Source organism: Salvelinus namaycush, unplaced genomic scaffold (genome assembly GCF_016432855.1).
Source record: "Salvelinus namaycush isolate Seneca unplaced genomic scaffold, SaNama_1.0 Scaffold584, whole genome shotgun sequence".
NCBI lineage: Eukaryota > Metazoa > Chordata > Actinopteri > Salmoniformes > Salmonidae > Salvelinus > Salvelinus namaycush.
The window spans coordinates 108,304-120,590 of NW_024061291.1; positions in this window are offsets into that span (position 1 = coordinate 108,304).

Below are 12,287 nucleotides of genomic sequence, written 5' to 3' on the forward strand. Positions count from 1 at the left end.
CTTGACTGAGTGATCTATTTTGCAAAGCAGTCTTACAAGCTAAACAGTCATCATGAGAGGTGCAGAGGAAGTTGTATGAATGAAGGAAATCAGTTGAATATAATTATAATATGTTGATATTTCCTGAGCAGATCACTGTGAGTCCAGGAAGGAGATATAATACATGGACAAAAGTATGTGGAACTCAGCAGTGAGTTTTACAACAGAGGATTATTTTTACGCTCTACGTAGTTCAACACTCAGCGGTCCGTTCTGTCAGCTTGTGTTGTCTACCACTTCACGGCTGAGCCGTTGTTGCTCCTAGACGTGCCACGTTAAGTCACTGAGATCTTCAGTAAGTCCATTCTACTGCCAATGTTTGTCTATGGAGATTGCATGGTTGTGTGCTTGATTTTATATACCCGTCAGCAACAGGTGTGGCTGAAATAGCCGAATCCACTGATGTCCACATACTTTTTGGCCATATAGTGTATCTTGTTATTACCTGAGCAGATCACTGTGAGTCCAGGAGAGACTAGCTTATAGCTTCTTCTGGAACACTCCCTCAGTGAAGACTCAGACCCAGAACAGGAAACTCTAAACCCTCTAGTGGTGTTTCCAGTTAGTACTGAAACAGTGGAGCCACAACCCATCTGTCTACACACTACTGGAGCTACATTCTCCTGGTTCCTGTCACCAGCTCCCACAATCCTCCACTCTCCCTGGTAGTACGACTCCACTCCACCAGCACAGCGACTGCCTCCTCCCACCAGCCTCACATCATCAGGCTCTGAGAAAAGAAAAGAGAGCGACAGTAATCTTACTATTTTCTCACTAAAACACACCTATATTGTCTCTCATATTCTTCACTCCAGGTGAGAAACAATGTTGATTGAGTGACAAACTGTTTCTTACCTGAGCAGGTGAGTCCAACAGCATTACCAGGTAGGCAGGTGTTGTGTTTTCTGTCTGAGGTGTCACAGTCCAGGAGAAGGGACTCTTTGCCTTTACACTGGAAGTCTTTATCCCAGGTCTGACCCTCACCTCCTCCATAGAGCCCCCCCTGTAGAGCTGCAGGAGCCCCACAGCCAAGCTCCCCACAGACTACCTCTGCATCCTGCCGGTCAAAGTCAGCTTCACACACTGAGGCCCAGGACTGATTGGACTTCACCTCCACTCTCCCAGAGCAGAGACCAGCTCCATCCACAAGCCGCACAGACTCTGGAGGAAAAGAGTTGGTTGAACATTCAATCAGTTTTGTTGATGACACTGTCAAGGACTAAACACAAATATGTTGGATAAAAGATTGTAGTTTGCTATGTTTGATACTGTAAGAGGTAGAAATGGGTTCTTAGTCACTCAGGATCGGGTTGGGAATAATGCAGGCAGGAGACAGGAATAAGTTCACTTCACTTTATAGAAAATATACAGCTGGACATCCATCAGGCAGCTTCACTTCAGTACCATCTGAACTACAATGATCTGCCCATGAACATCTCCCATAAACCAATATGACAAACACAAATATAATGTTTAAATACATCTGACATCTCTCCCTCTATTTAAATGAAATAAAAACACATAAAACATTATACATGGTAATATTGTATAATGTACAAATAAATCTCTCAATATGACCAGTCTCTTACCTGAACAGGACACATGACGATAATTTCTACCATAACAGACACCAGGTTCTCCTATGAAGTCACACTGTCTAAATGAAGACTCACGTCCCCTACAACTCAATAGTGCGACTTCTCTTCTTCCATCTTCAATCAGACGTCCTCTAGATTCAGCTACAGGATTCCCACAGTCCAGCTCTCTACACACAACCTTAGCCTCTCTCATTCTCCACCACCACCCAGTACATAGACCTGACCACTATCCTTCATAGAAGACTTCCACTGTCCCAGAACAGGAAGTGGTTCCATTCACCAGTCTGACTGAGTATTCAGCTGTAAACAGCAGAGAGGAAAACACAGTGGTGAGGACAGATGATGACAGTGATTCTGTTATTCTAACAGCAGTAATGCTTTGTGGTTGACAAGTATTAGTAGTTCCATAAAACACTACTTGTTATTGGGTTTTAGAATGGTTTGTATGGACACATGAATTTCTCCATGTGGGATAATAAAGTTGACTAATATTGAACTGCTATAATCACTGTAGATTTATACTCTACCTACCTGGTGGACTGACGCTTTGAGCCTGGAGATCTGAGGAGAAAGAGAGAGAGAGAGGAGAAAGAGAGAGAGAGACAGAGAGAAACAAAGGAGAAAGGGAGGAGTCAGAGGAAGAGAGAGACAGAGGAGAAAGGGAGGAGTCAGAGGAAGAGAGAGACAGAAGAGAAAGGGAGGAGTCAGAGGAAGAGAGAGACAGAGGAGAAAGGGAGGAGTCAGAGGAAGAGAGAGACAGAGGACAAAGGGAGGAGTCAGAGGAAGAGAGAGACAGAGGAGAAAGGGAGGAGTCAGAGGAAGAGAGAGACAGAGGTTAAATGAACATCAACATGACCTTTCATGATGTGATGGGGAAGACAGGCTTATCATTGGTATGGTGCAACAACACCCATGTGTACATACACTATATATACAAAAGTATGTGGACACCCCTTCAAATTAGTGGATTCTATTTCAGCCACACCCCTTCCTGACAGATGATTTTAAATCAAGCACTCAGCCATGCAATCTCCATAGACAAACATTGTCAGTAGAATGGCCTTAATGAAGAGCTCAGTGACTTTCAAGATGACAACATCATAGGATGCCACCTTTCCAAGTCAGACGGTCAAATTTCATAATCCCCCAACTCCTCATCTTCCCCTCTCCTCCCCTCCCCTCCCCTCTCCTCTCCTCTCCTCTCCTCTCCTCTCCTCTCCTCTCCTCTCCTCTCCTCTCCTCTCCTCTCCTCTCCTCTCCTCTCCTCCGCCTCTCCTCATCTTCCCCTCTCGTCTCCTCTTCTCCCCCTCTCCTATTCCTCTCCCCCTCTCCTCTCCTCATCTGCCCCTCTCCTCTTCTCCCCCCCTCTCCTATTCCTCTCCCCCTCTCTTCTCCTCATCTCTACTCCTCTTCTCCCTCTCTCTTCTACTAATCTTCCCCTCTCTTCTCCTCTTCTGCCCCTCTGGTCTCCTCTTCTCCCTCTCTCTACTCCTCTTCTCCTCTTCTGCCCCTCTCGTCTCCTCTTCTGCCCCTCTCTCCTCCCCTTCTCCCCCTCTCTAATCCTCTTCTCCTTTTCTGCCCCTCTCGTCTCCTCTTCTGCCCTTCTCAACTCCCCTTCTCCCCCCTCTTCTCCTTTTCTCCCACTCTCTTCTACCCCTCTTCTCCCCCTCTCTAATCCTCTTCTGCACCTCTCGTCTACAGCTCTCCACCCACTCTTCACCTCCCACTCTCTTCTCCCTCTATTCTCATCTCCCCCTACCCTCTTCTCCCCCTCTCTCTTCGCCTCCCCCTTTCCTCTAATCTTCTCCCCCTCTCTCTTCTCCTCCCCCTTTCCTCTACTTTTCTCCCCCTCTCTTCTCCTCTTCTCCCCCTTTTCTCTTCTGCCACTCTCTTCTCCCCACTCTTCCCTCTTCTCCCCCTCTCTCTTCGCCTCCCCCTTTCCTCTAATCTTCTCCCCCTCTCTCTTCTCCTCCCCCTTTCCTCTACTCTTCTCCCCCTCTCTTCTCCTCTTCTCCCCCTTTTCTCTTCTGCCACTCTCTTCTCCCCCACTCTTCTCCCCTTCTCACCCTCTCTTCTCCCTCTTCTCCCCCTCTCCTCCCCCTCTCTTCTCCTCTCCTCTCCTCCCCCACTCTTCTCCTCTCCTCCCCCACTCTTCTCCTCTTCTCACCCTCTCTTCTCCTCTTCTCCCTCTTCTCCCCCTCTCCTCCCCCTCTCTTCTCCTCTCCTCTTCTCCCCCTTTTCTCTTCTGCCACTCTCTTCTCCCCCACTCTTCTCCACTTCTCCCCCTCTCTCCTCCTCTTTCCCACCTCTCTTCTCCCTCTTCTCCCCCTCTCCTCCCCCTCTCTTCTCCTCTCCTCTTCTCCCCATTTTCTCTTCTGCCACTCTCTTCTCCCCCACTCTTCTCCTCTTCTCCCCCACTCTTCTCCACTTCTCCACATCTCTTCTCCTCTTTCCCCATCTCTTCTCCTCTTCTCCCCCACTCTTCTCCTCTTTCCCCCTCTCCTCTCCTCTACTCTCCTCCCCCTCTCCTCTTCTCCCCCTCTCCTCCCCCTGTCTTCTCCTCTCACTTTTCTTCTCATCTCTTCACTTCTCCCCCTCTCCCCTCCTCTTCTCCCCCTCTCTCCCCCTCTCCTCCCCCTCTCTTCTCCTCTCTTCAATTCTCTGCTTCTCTCCTCTTCTTCTCCCCTCTCCCTTCTCTTCCTCTTCCTCTCTCTTCTCCTCTCTCCTCTCCTGCACCTCTCCTCTTCTCCCCCATCTCATCTACGCTCTTCTCTTCTCCCCCTCCCCGCTCTCCTATTCTCCCCTCTCTCCACACCTTCCCCCTCTTCTCCCACCCTCTCCTCTTCTCCCCTCCCCTCTACCCTTCACTTCTCCCCTTCCCCATTTCTGCCCCTCTCCTCTTCTCCCCGCTCCCCTCTCCTCTTCTCCAACCCGCTCTCCTCTCCTCTACACTCCTCCCCCTCTCACAGCTCCTCCTCTCTACTCCTCTTCTCCCTCTTCTACTCCTCTCTTCTCCTCTCCTCTTCTCCCCCTCTCTTCTCCTCTTCTCCACCTCTACCCTTCTTCAACCCGCTGTCCTCTCCTCTACACTCCTCCCCCTCTCACAGCTCCTCCTCTCTACTCATCTTCTCCCTCTTCTACCCCTCTCTTCACCTCTCTTCTTCTCCCCCTCCCCCCTTCACACCTCCCCCTCTCTTCTCCTCTTTTCCCCCTCTTCTCTTCTCCCCCTCTCCCCTTCTCCCCCTCTCTTCTCCTCTTCTTCCCTTGTCCTCTCATCTCCTCTTCTCCCCCCCTCTCCTCTTCTCCCCCTCTTCTCTTCTCCCCTCCCCTCTACTCTTCTCTTCTCCCCCTATACTCTTCTCTTTTCCCCCCTCTCCTCTCATCTTCTCCACCCCTCTCCTCTCCTCCCCTTCCCCACTTCTGCCCCTCTCTTCTCCTCTTTTGACACTCTATTCTCCTCTTCTCCCCTTCTCATCTCTTCTCCTCTCACTTTTCTTCTCCCCTCTCCACTTCTCCACCTCTTTTCTCCTCTTTTCCCCCTCTCTTCTCCTCTTCTGCCCCTCCCTTCTCCACCCCACTCTCCTCTCCTCTACACTCCTCCCAGCTCCCCCTCTTTTCTCCTCTACTCCCCCTCTCTTCTCCTCTCCTCTTCTCCCCCTTTCTTTTACACCCTCATCTCTTCCCCTCCCCCCTCTACTCTTCTCCCCCTCTCCTATTCTCTTCTCTCCTCTTATCCCCCTCTACCCTTCTTCTCCCCCTCTCTTCTCCTCTTTTCCCCATCTCTTCTCCTCTTTCCCCCCTCTCTTCTCCTCTCCTCTCTTCAATTCTCCGCTTCTCACCCTCTCCTCTCCTCTCCCCTCTCCCTTTTCTTCCTCTCTCTTCTCCACCTCTCTTCTAATCTTCTCCCCTCTCCTCTTCTGCACCTCTCCTCTTCTCCCCCATCTCATCTACTCTCCTCCCCCTCCCCGCTCTCCTATTCTCCCCCCTCTCCACACCTCCCCCTCCCTTCTCCTCTTTTGTCCCTCTTCTCCCCCTATTCTCCCCATCTCCTCCCCTCCCCTCTCCTCTTCTCCCCCCTTCACTCATCTTCTCCAACCCTCTCCTCTTCTCTCCCTCTTATTCTCCATCCACTCCTCTCCTCTCCTCCCCCTCTCCACTCCACTTCTCCTCTTTCCCCCATCTCTTCTCCTCTCCTCTCTTCAATTCTCTGCTTCTCACCCTCTCCTCTTCTCCCCCATCTCATCTACTCTTCTCTTCTCCACCTCTCTTCTAATCTTCTACACTCTCCTCTTCTCCCCCATCTCATCTACTCTCCTCCCCCTCCCCGCTCTCCTATTCTCCCCACTCTCCTCTTCTCCCCCTCTTATCCACTCCCCCTCTCCTCTTCTCCCCTCCCCTTTTCTCCCCTTCCCCACTTCTGCCCCTCTTTTCTCCCCTTTTGACACTCTATTCTCCTCTTCCCCCCCTCTCATTCTCCCTCCACTCCTCTCCTCTTCTCCTCCTCTCCTCCCCCTCTCTTCTCCTCTTCTGCCCCTCTCTTCTCCACCCCGCTCTCCTCTCCTCTACACTCCTCCCCCTCTCCCAGCTCCCCCTCTCTTCTTCTCCCCCTCTCTTCTACACCCTCCTCTCTTCCCCTCCCCCCTCTACTCTTCTCCCCCTATCCTCTTCTCTTATCCCCCTCTCTTCTCCTCTTCTCCACCTCTACCATTCTTCTCCCCCTCTCTTTTCCCCATCTCTTCTCCTCTTTCCCCCATCTCTTCTCCACACCTCCCCCTCTCTTCTCCTCTTTTGCCCCTCTTCTCCCCCTCTTTTCCCCTCCCCCTCTCCTCCCCTTCCCCACTTCTGCCCCTCTCTTCTCCTCTTTTGACACTCTATTATCTTCTTCTCCCTCTCTCATTCTCCCTCCACTCCTCTCCTCTTCTCCCCCTCTCCACTTCTCCCCCTCTCTTCTCCCTCCACTCCTCTTCTCCCCCCCTCCACTTCTCACAATCTCCTCTTCTCCCCCTGTCCTCTCCTCTCCTCTTCTCCTCTCACTTTTCTTCTCCCCTCTTCACTTCTCCCCCTCTCTTCTCCTCTTTTCCCCCTCTTCTACCCCTCTCTTCTCCTCTCCTCCCCCTCTCCTCTTCTCTTCTCTCCTCTTCTCGCCCTCTCTTCTCCTCGATCTCTTCTCCTCTTTCCCCCATCTCTTCTCCCCATCTCTTCTCCTCTTTCCCCCCTCTCTTCTCCCCATCTCTTCTCTTCTCCTCTTCTCCCCTCTCTTATCCCCCTCTCTTCTCTTCTCCCCCTCTCTTCTCCTCTTTCCCCTTCTCCTCTTTCCCCGCTCTCTTCCCCTCTCCTCTCTTCAAATCTCCGCTTCCCACCCTCCCCTCTTCTCCCCTCTTCTCCTCTCCTCTTCCCTCTCCCTTCTCTTCCTCTCTCTTCTGCACCTCTCCTCTTCTCCCCATCTCTTCTACTCTTCTCTTCCTCCATGCTCTCATATTCTCCCCCCTCTCCACACCTCCCCTCTCTTCTCCCCTTTCCTCTTCTCCCCTCCCCTCCCCTCCCCTCTCATCTCATCTTCTCCAACCCTCTCCTCTCATCTTCTCCAACTCTCTCTTCTCCTCTTTTGACATTCTATTCTCCTCTTCTCCCCCTCTCTTCTCCTCTTTCCCCTTCTCCTCTTTCCCCGCTCTCTTCCCCTCTCCTCTCTTCAATTCTCCGCTTCTCACCCTCTCCTCTTCTCCCCTCCCCTCTTCTCCCCTCCCCTCTTCTCCTCTCCCCTTCCCTCTCCCTTCTCTTCCTCTCCTCTTCTCCCCATCTCTTCTACTCTTCTCTTCCTCCATGCTCTCATATTCTCCCTCCTCTCCACACCTCCCCTCTCTTCTCCTCTTTTCCTTCTCTTCTCCCCTTTCCTCTTCTCCCCTTTCCTTTCCTCCCCTCCCCTCCCCTCTCATCTTCTCCAACCCTCTCCTCTCATCTTCTCCCCCCTCTCCTCTACTCCCCTCTCCTCTCATCTTCTCCAACTCCAATTATCTCTTCTCCTCTTTTGACACTCTATTCTCCTCTTCTCCTCCTCTCTTCTCCTCTTCTCCCCCTCTCATCTTCTCCACCCCTCTCCTCTTCTCACAATCTCCTCTTGTCCCCCTCTCTTCTCCTCTTCTCCACCTCTACCCTTCTCACCCTCTCTTCTCCTCATCTCTTCTCATATTTCCCCCATCTCTTCTCCCCCTCTCTTCTCCTCCCCCTCTCCTCTCCTCCCCCCTCTTCTCTTCTGCCTCTCTCTTCTCCTCTTCTACCCCTCTCCTCTTCTCTCCCTTTCCTCTTATCCATCTCTCTTCTCCACTTCTCCCCCATCTCTTCTCCCCCTCTCCTCTTCTCCCCTTCCCCTGTTCTCCCTGTCTCCTCTTCTCCCCCTCTCATCTTTTCCAACCCTCTCCTCTCCTCTTCTCCCCCCTCTCCTCTACTCCCCTCTCCTCTCATCTTCTCCAACCCTCTCCTCTCCTCGTCTCCCCTTCCCCACTTCTGCCCCTCTCTTCTTCTCTTTTGACAATCTATTCTCCTCTTCTCCCCCTCTCATTCTCCCTCCACTCCTCTTCTCTCCCTCTCCCCCTCTCCACTTCTCACAATCTCCTCTTCTCCCCCTTTTCTCTTTCTTCTCCTCTCCTCTCCCTCTCCTCTTCTCTTCAGACAGGTGACTGAGAGGGCCCTAGTGGAGACAGGTGGCTGAGAGGGCCCTAGTGGAGCCGGGTGACTGAGAGGGCCCTAGTGGAGCCGGGTGGCTGAGAGGGCACTAGTGGAGACAGGTGGCTGAGAGGGCCCTAGTGGAGACAGGTGGCTGAGAGGGCCCTAGTGGAGCTGGGTGGCTGAGAGGGCCCTAGTGGAGCCGGATGGCTGAGAGGGCCCAAGTGGAGCCGGCTGATTGAGAGGGCCCTAGTGGAGCCGGGTGACTGAGAGGGCCCTAGTGGAGACAGGTGGCTGAGAGGGCCCTAGTGGAGCCGGCTGATTGAGAGGGCCCTAGTGGAGCCGGCTGATTGAGAGGGCCCTAGTGGAGACAGGTGGCTGAGAGGGCCCTAGTGGAGACGGCTGGCTGAGAGGGCCCTAGTGGAGCCGGATGGCTGAGAGGGCCCTAAGTGGAGCCGGGTGACTGAGAGGGCCCTTGTGGAGACAGGTGGCTGAGAAGGTCCAACTGGAGACAGCTGGCTGAGAGGGCCCTAGTGGAGCCAGCTGACTGAGAGGGCACTAGTGGAGCCAGCTGACTGAGAGGGTCCAAGTGGAGCCTGCTGGCTGAGAGGGCCCCAGTGGAGACAGCTGGCTGAAAGGGCCCTAGTGGAGCCGGGTGACTGAGAGGGCCCTAGTGGAGCCGGGTGGCTGAGAGGGCACTAGTGGAGACAGGTGGCTGAGAGGGCCCTAGTGGAGCCGGGTGACTGCGAGGGCCCTAGTGGAGACAGGTGGCTGAGAGGGCCCTAGTGGAGACAGGTGGCTGAGAGGGCCCTAGTGGAGCCGGGTGGCTGAGAGGGCACTAGTGGAGACAGGTGGCTGAGAGGGCCCTAGTGGAGACAGGTGGCTGAGAGGGCCCTAGTGGAGCTGGGTGGCTGAGAGGGCCCTAGTGGAGCCGGGTGGCTGAGAGGGCCCAAGTGGAGCCGGCTGATTGAGAGGGCCCTAGTGGAGCCGGGTGACTGAGAGGGCCCTAGTGGAGACAGGTGGCTGAGAGGGCCCTAGTGGAGCCGGCTGATTGAGAGGGCCCTAGTGGAGCCGGCTGACTGAGAGGGCCCTAGTGGAGCCAGCTGACTGAGAGGGCCCTAGTGGAGAAAGCTGGCTGAGAGGGTCCAAGTGGAGCTGGCTGGCTGAGAGGGCCCCAGTGGAGCCAGCTGACTGAGAGGGCCCCAGTGGAGCAGGCTGGGTGAGAGGGTCCAAGTGGAGACAGCTGGCTGAGAGGGCCCTAGTGGAGCAGGCTGGCTGAGAGGGCCCTAGTGGAGCCGGGTGACTGAGAGGGCCCTAGTGGAGACAGGTGACTGAGAGGGCCCTAGTGGAGACAGGTGACTGAGAGGGCCCTAGTGGAGCCGGCTGAGTGAGAGGGCCCTAGTGGAGACAGGTGACTGAGAGGGCCCTAGTGGAGACAGCTGGCTGAGAGGGTCCAAGTGGAGACAGCTGGCTGAGAGGGTCCAAGTGGAGACAGCTGGTTGAGAGGGCCCTAGTGGAGACAGCTGGTTGAGAGGGCCCTAGTGGAGACAGCTGGTTGAGAGGGCCCCTTGTGCAGCCGGCTGAGTGAGAGGGCCCTAGTGGAGCCGGGTGACTGAGAGGGCCCTAGTGGAGACAGCTGGCTGAGAGGGCCCTAGTGGAGACAGCTGGTTGAGAGGGCCCTAGTGGAGCCGGGTGACTGAGAGGGCCCTAGTGGAGCCGGGTGACTGAGAGGGCCCTAGTGGAGACAGCTGGTTGAGAGGGCCCTAGTGGAGACAGGTGACTGAGAGGGCCCTAGTGGAGACAGGTGGTTGAGAGGGCCCTAGTGGAGACAGGTGACTGAGAGGGCCCTAGTGGAGACAGGTGACTGAGAGGGCCCTAGTGGAGACAGGTGGCTGAGAGGGCCCTAGTGGAGACAGGTGACTGAGAGGGTCCTAGTGTAGACAGGTGGCTGAGAGGGCCCTAGTGGAGACAGGTGGCTGAGAGGGCCCTAGTGGAGACAGGTGACTGAGAGGGTCCAAGCGGAGACAGTTGACTGAGAGGGCCCTAGTGGAGACAAGTGGCTGAGAGGGCCCTAGTGGAGACAGGTGGCTGAGAGGGTCAAAGTGGAGAAAGTTGACTGAGAGGGCCCTAGTGGAGACAGGTGACTGAGAGGGTCCAAGCGGAGACAGTTGACTGAGAGGGCCCTAGTGGAGACGGCTGGCTGAGAGGGCCCTAGTGGAGACAGGTGACTGAGAGGGTCCAAGCGGAGACAGTTGACTGAGAGGGCCCTAGTGGAGACAGGTGACTGAGAGGGCCCTAGTGGAGCCGGCTGAGTGAGAGGGCCCTAGTGGAGCCGGGTGACTGAGAGGGCCCTAGTGGAGACAGGTGACTGAGAGGGCCCTAGTGGAGACAGGTGACTGAGAGGGCCCTAGTGGAGCCGGCTGAGTGAGAGGGCCCTAGTGGAGACAGGTGACTGAGAGGGCCCTAGTGGAGACAGGTGGCTGAGAGGGCCCTAGTGGAGACAGGTGACTGAGAGGGCCCTAGTGGAGACAGGTGACTGAGAGGGCCTAGTGGAGCCGGCTGAGTGAGAGGGCCCTAGTGGAGACAGGTGACTGAGAGGGCCCTAGTGGAGACAGGTGGCTGAGAGGGTCCAAGTGGAGCCGGCTGAGTGAGAGGGCCCTAGTGGAGCCGGGTGACTGAGAGGGCCCTAGTGGACACAGCTGGCTGAGAGGGCCCTAGTGGAGACAGCTGGTTGAGAGGGCCCTAGTGGAGCCGGGTGACTGAGAGGGCCCTAGTGGAGCCGGGTGACTGAGAGGGCCCTAGTGGAGACAGCTGGTTGAGAGGGCCCTAGTGGAGACAGGTGGCTGAGAGGGCCCTAGTGGAGACAGGTGACTGAGAGGGCCCTAGTGGAGACAGGTGGCTGAGAGGGCCCTAGTGGAGACAGGTGGCTGAGAGGGCCCTAGTGGAGACAGCTGGCTGAGAGGGCCCTCGTGGAGACGGCTGGTTGACAGGGCCCTAGTGGAGACAGGTGACTGAGAGGGTCCAAGCGGAGACAGTTGACTGAGAGGGCCCTAGTGGAGACAGGTGGCTGAGAGGGCCCTAGTGGAGACAGGTGGCTGAGAGGGCCCTAGCGGAGACAGGTGGCTGAGAGGGCCCTAGTGGAGACAGGTGGCTGAGAGGGTCAAAGTGGAGACAGTTGCCTGAGAGGGCCCTAGTGGAGACAGGTGACTGAGAGGGCCCTAGTGGAGACAGTTGACTGAGGGGGCCCTAGTGGAGACAGTTTACTGAGAGGGCCCTAGTGGAGACAGTTGACTGAGAGGGCCCTAGTGGAGACAGTTTACTGAGAGGGCCCTTGTGGAGACGGCTGGCTGAGAGGACCCTAGTGGAGACGGCTGGCTGAGAGGGCCCTAGTGGAGACGGCTGGCTGAGAGGGCCCTAGTGGAGACAGGTGACTGAGAGGGCCCAGGTATCTGGTAGGTGGTAGGTATCTGTTAGGTAAAATACCACAGTGTGCAATCATGTCAGCAGAATGTGTGACCTGTTGTGATGAGAACAGGGTAACCAGTGGAGAACAAACACCACAGTAAATACAACCTAGGACTAGATTTATCACTTTTGATCATTTCCCTTTACATTTGTACTTCTACTTTTTGTACACACAGCTCACACTCTACTATAGACACCAGATGGCTGAGAAGGCCCTAGTGGAGACAGCTGGTTGAGAGGGCCCTAGTGGAGACAGCTGGCTGAGAGGGCCCTAGTGGACCTGGCTGGCTGAGAGGGCCCTAGTGGAGCCGGCTGGCTGAGAGGGCCCTAGTGGAGCAGGCTGGCTGAGAGGGCCCTAGTGGACCTGGCTGGCTGAGAGGGCCCTAGTGGAGCCGGCTGGCTGAGAGGGCCCTAGTGGAGCCGGCTGGCTGAGAGGGCCCTAGTGGACCTGGCTGGCTGAGAGGGCCCTTGTGGAGCCGGCTGGCTGAGAGGGTCTATGGTGGCAGAATTGCTGTTATGTTTATC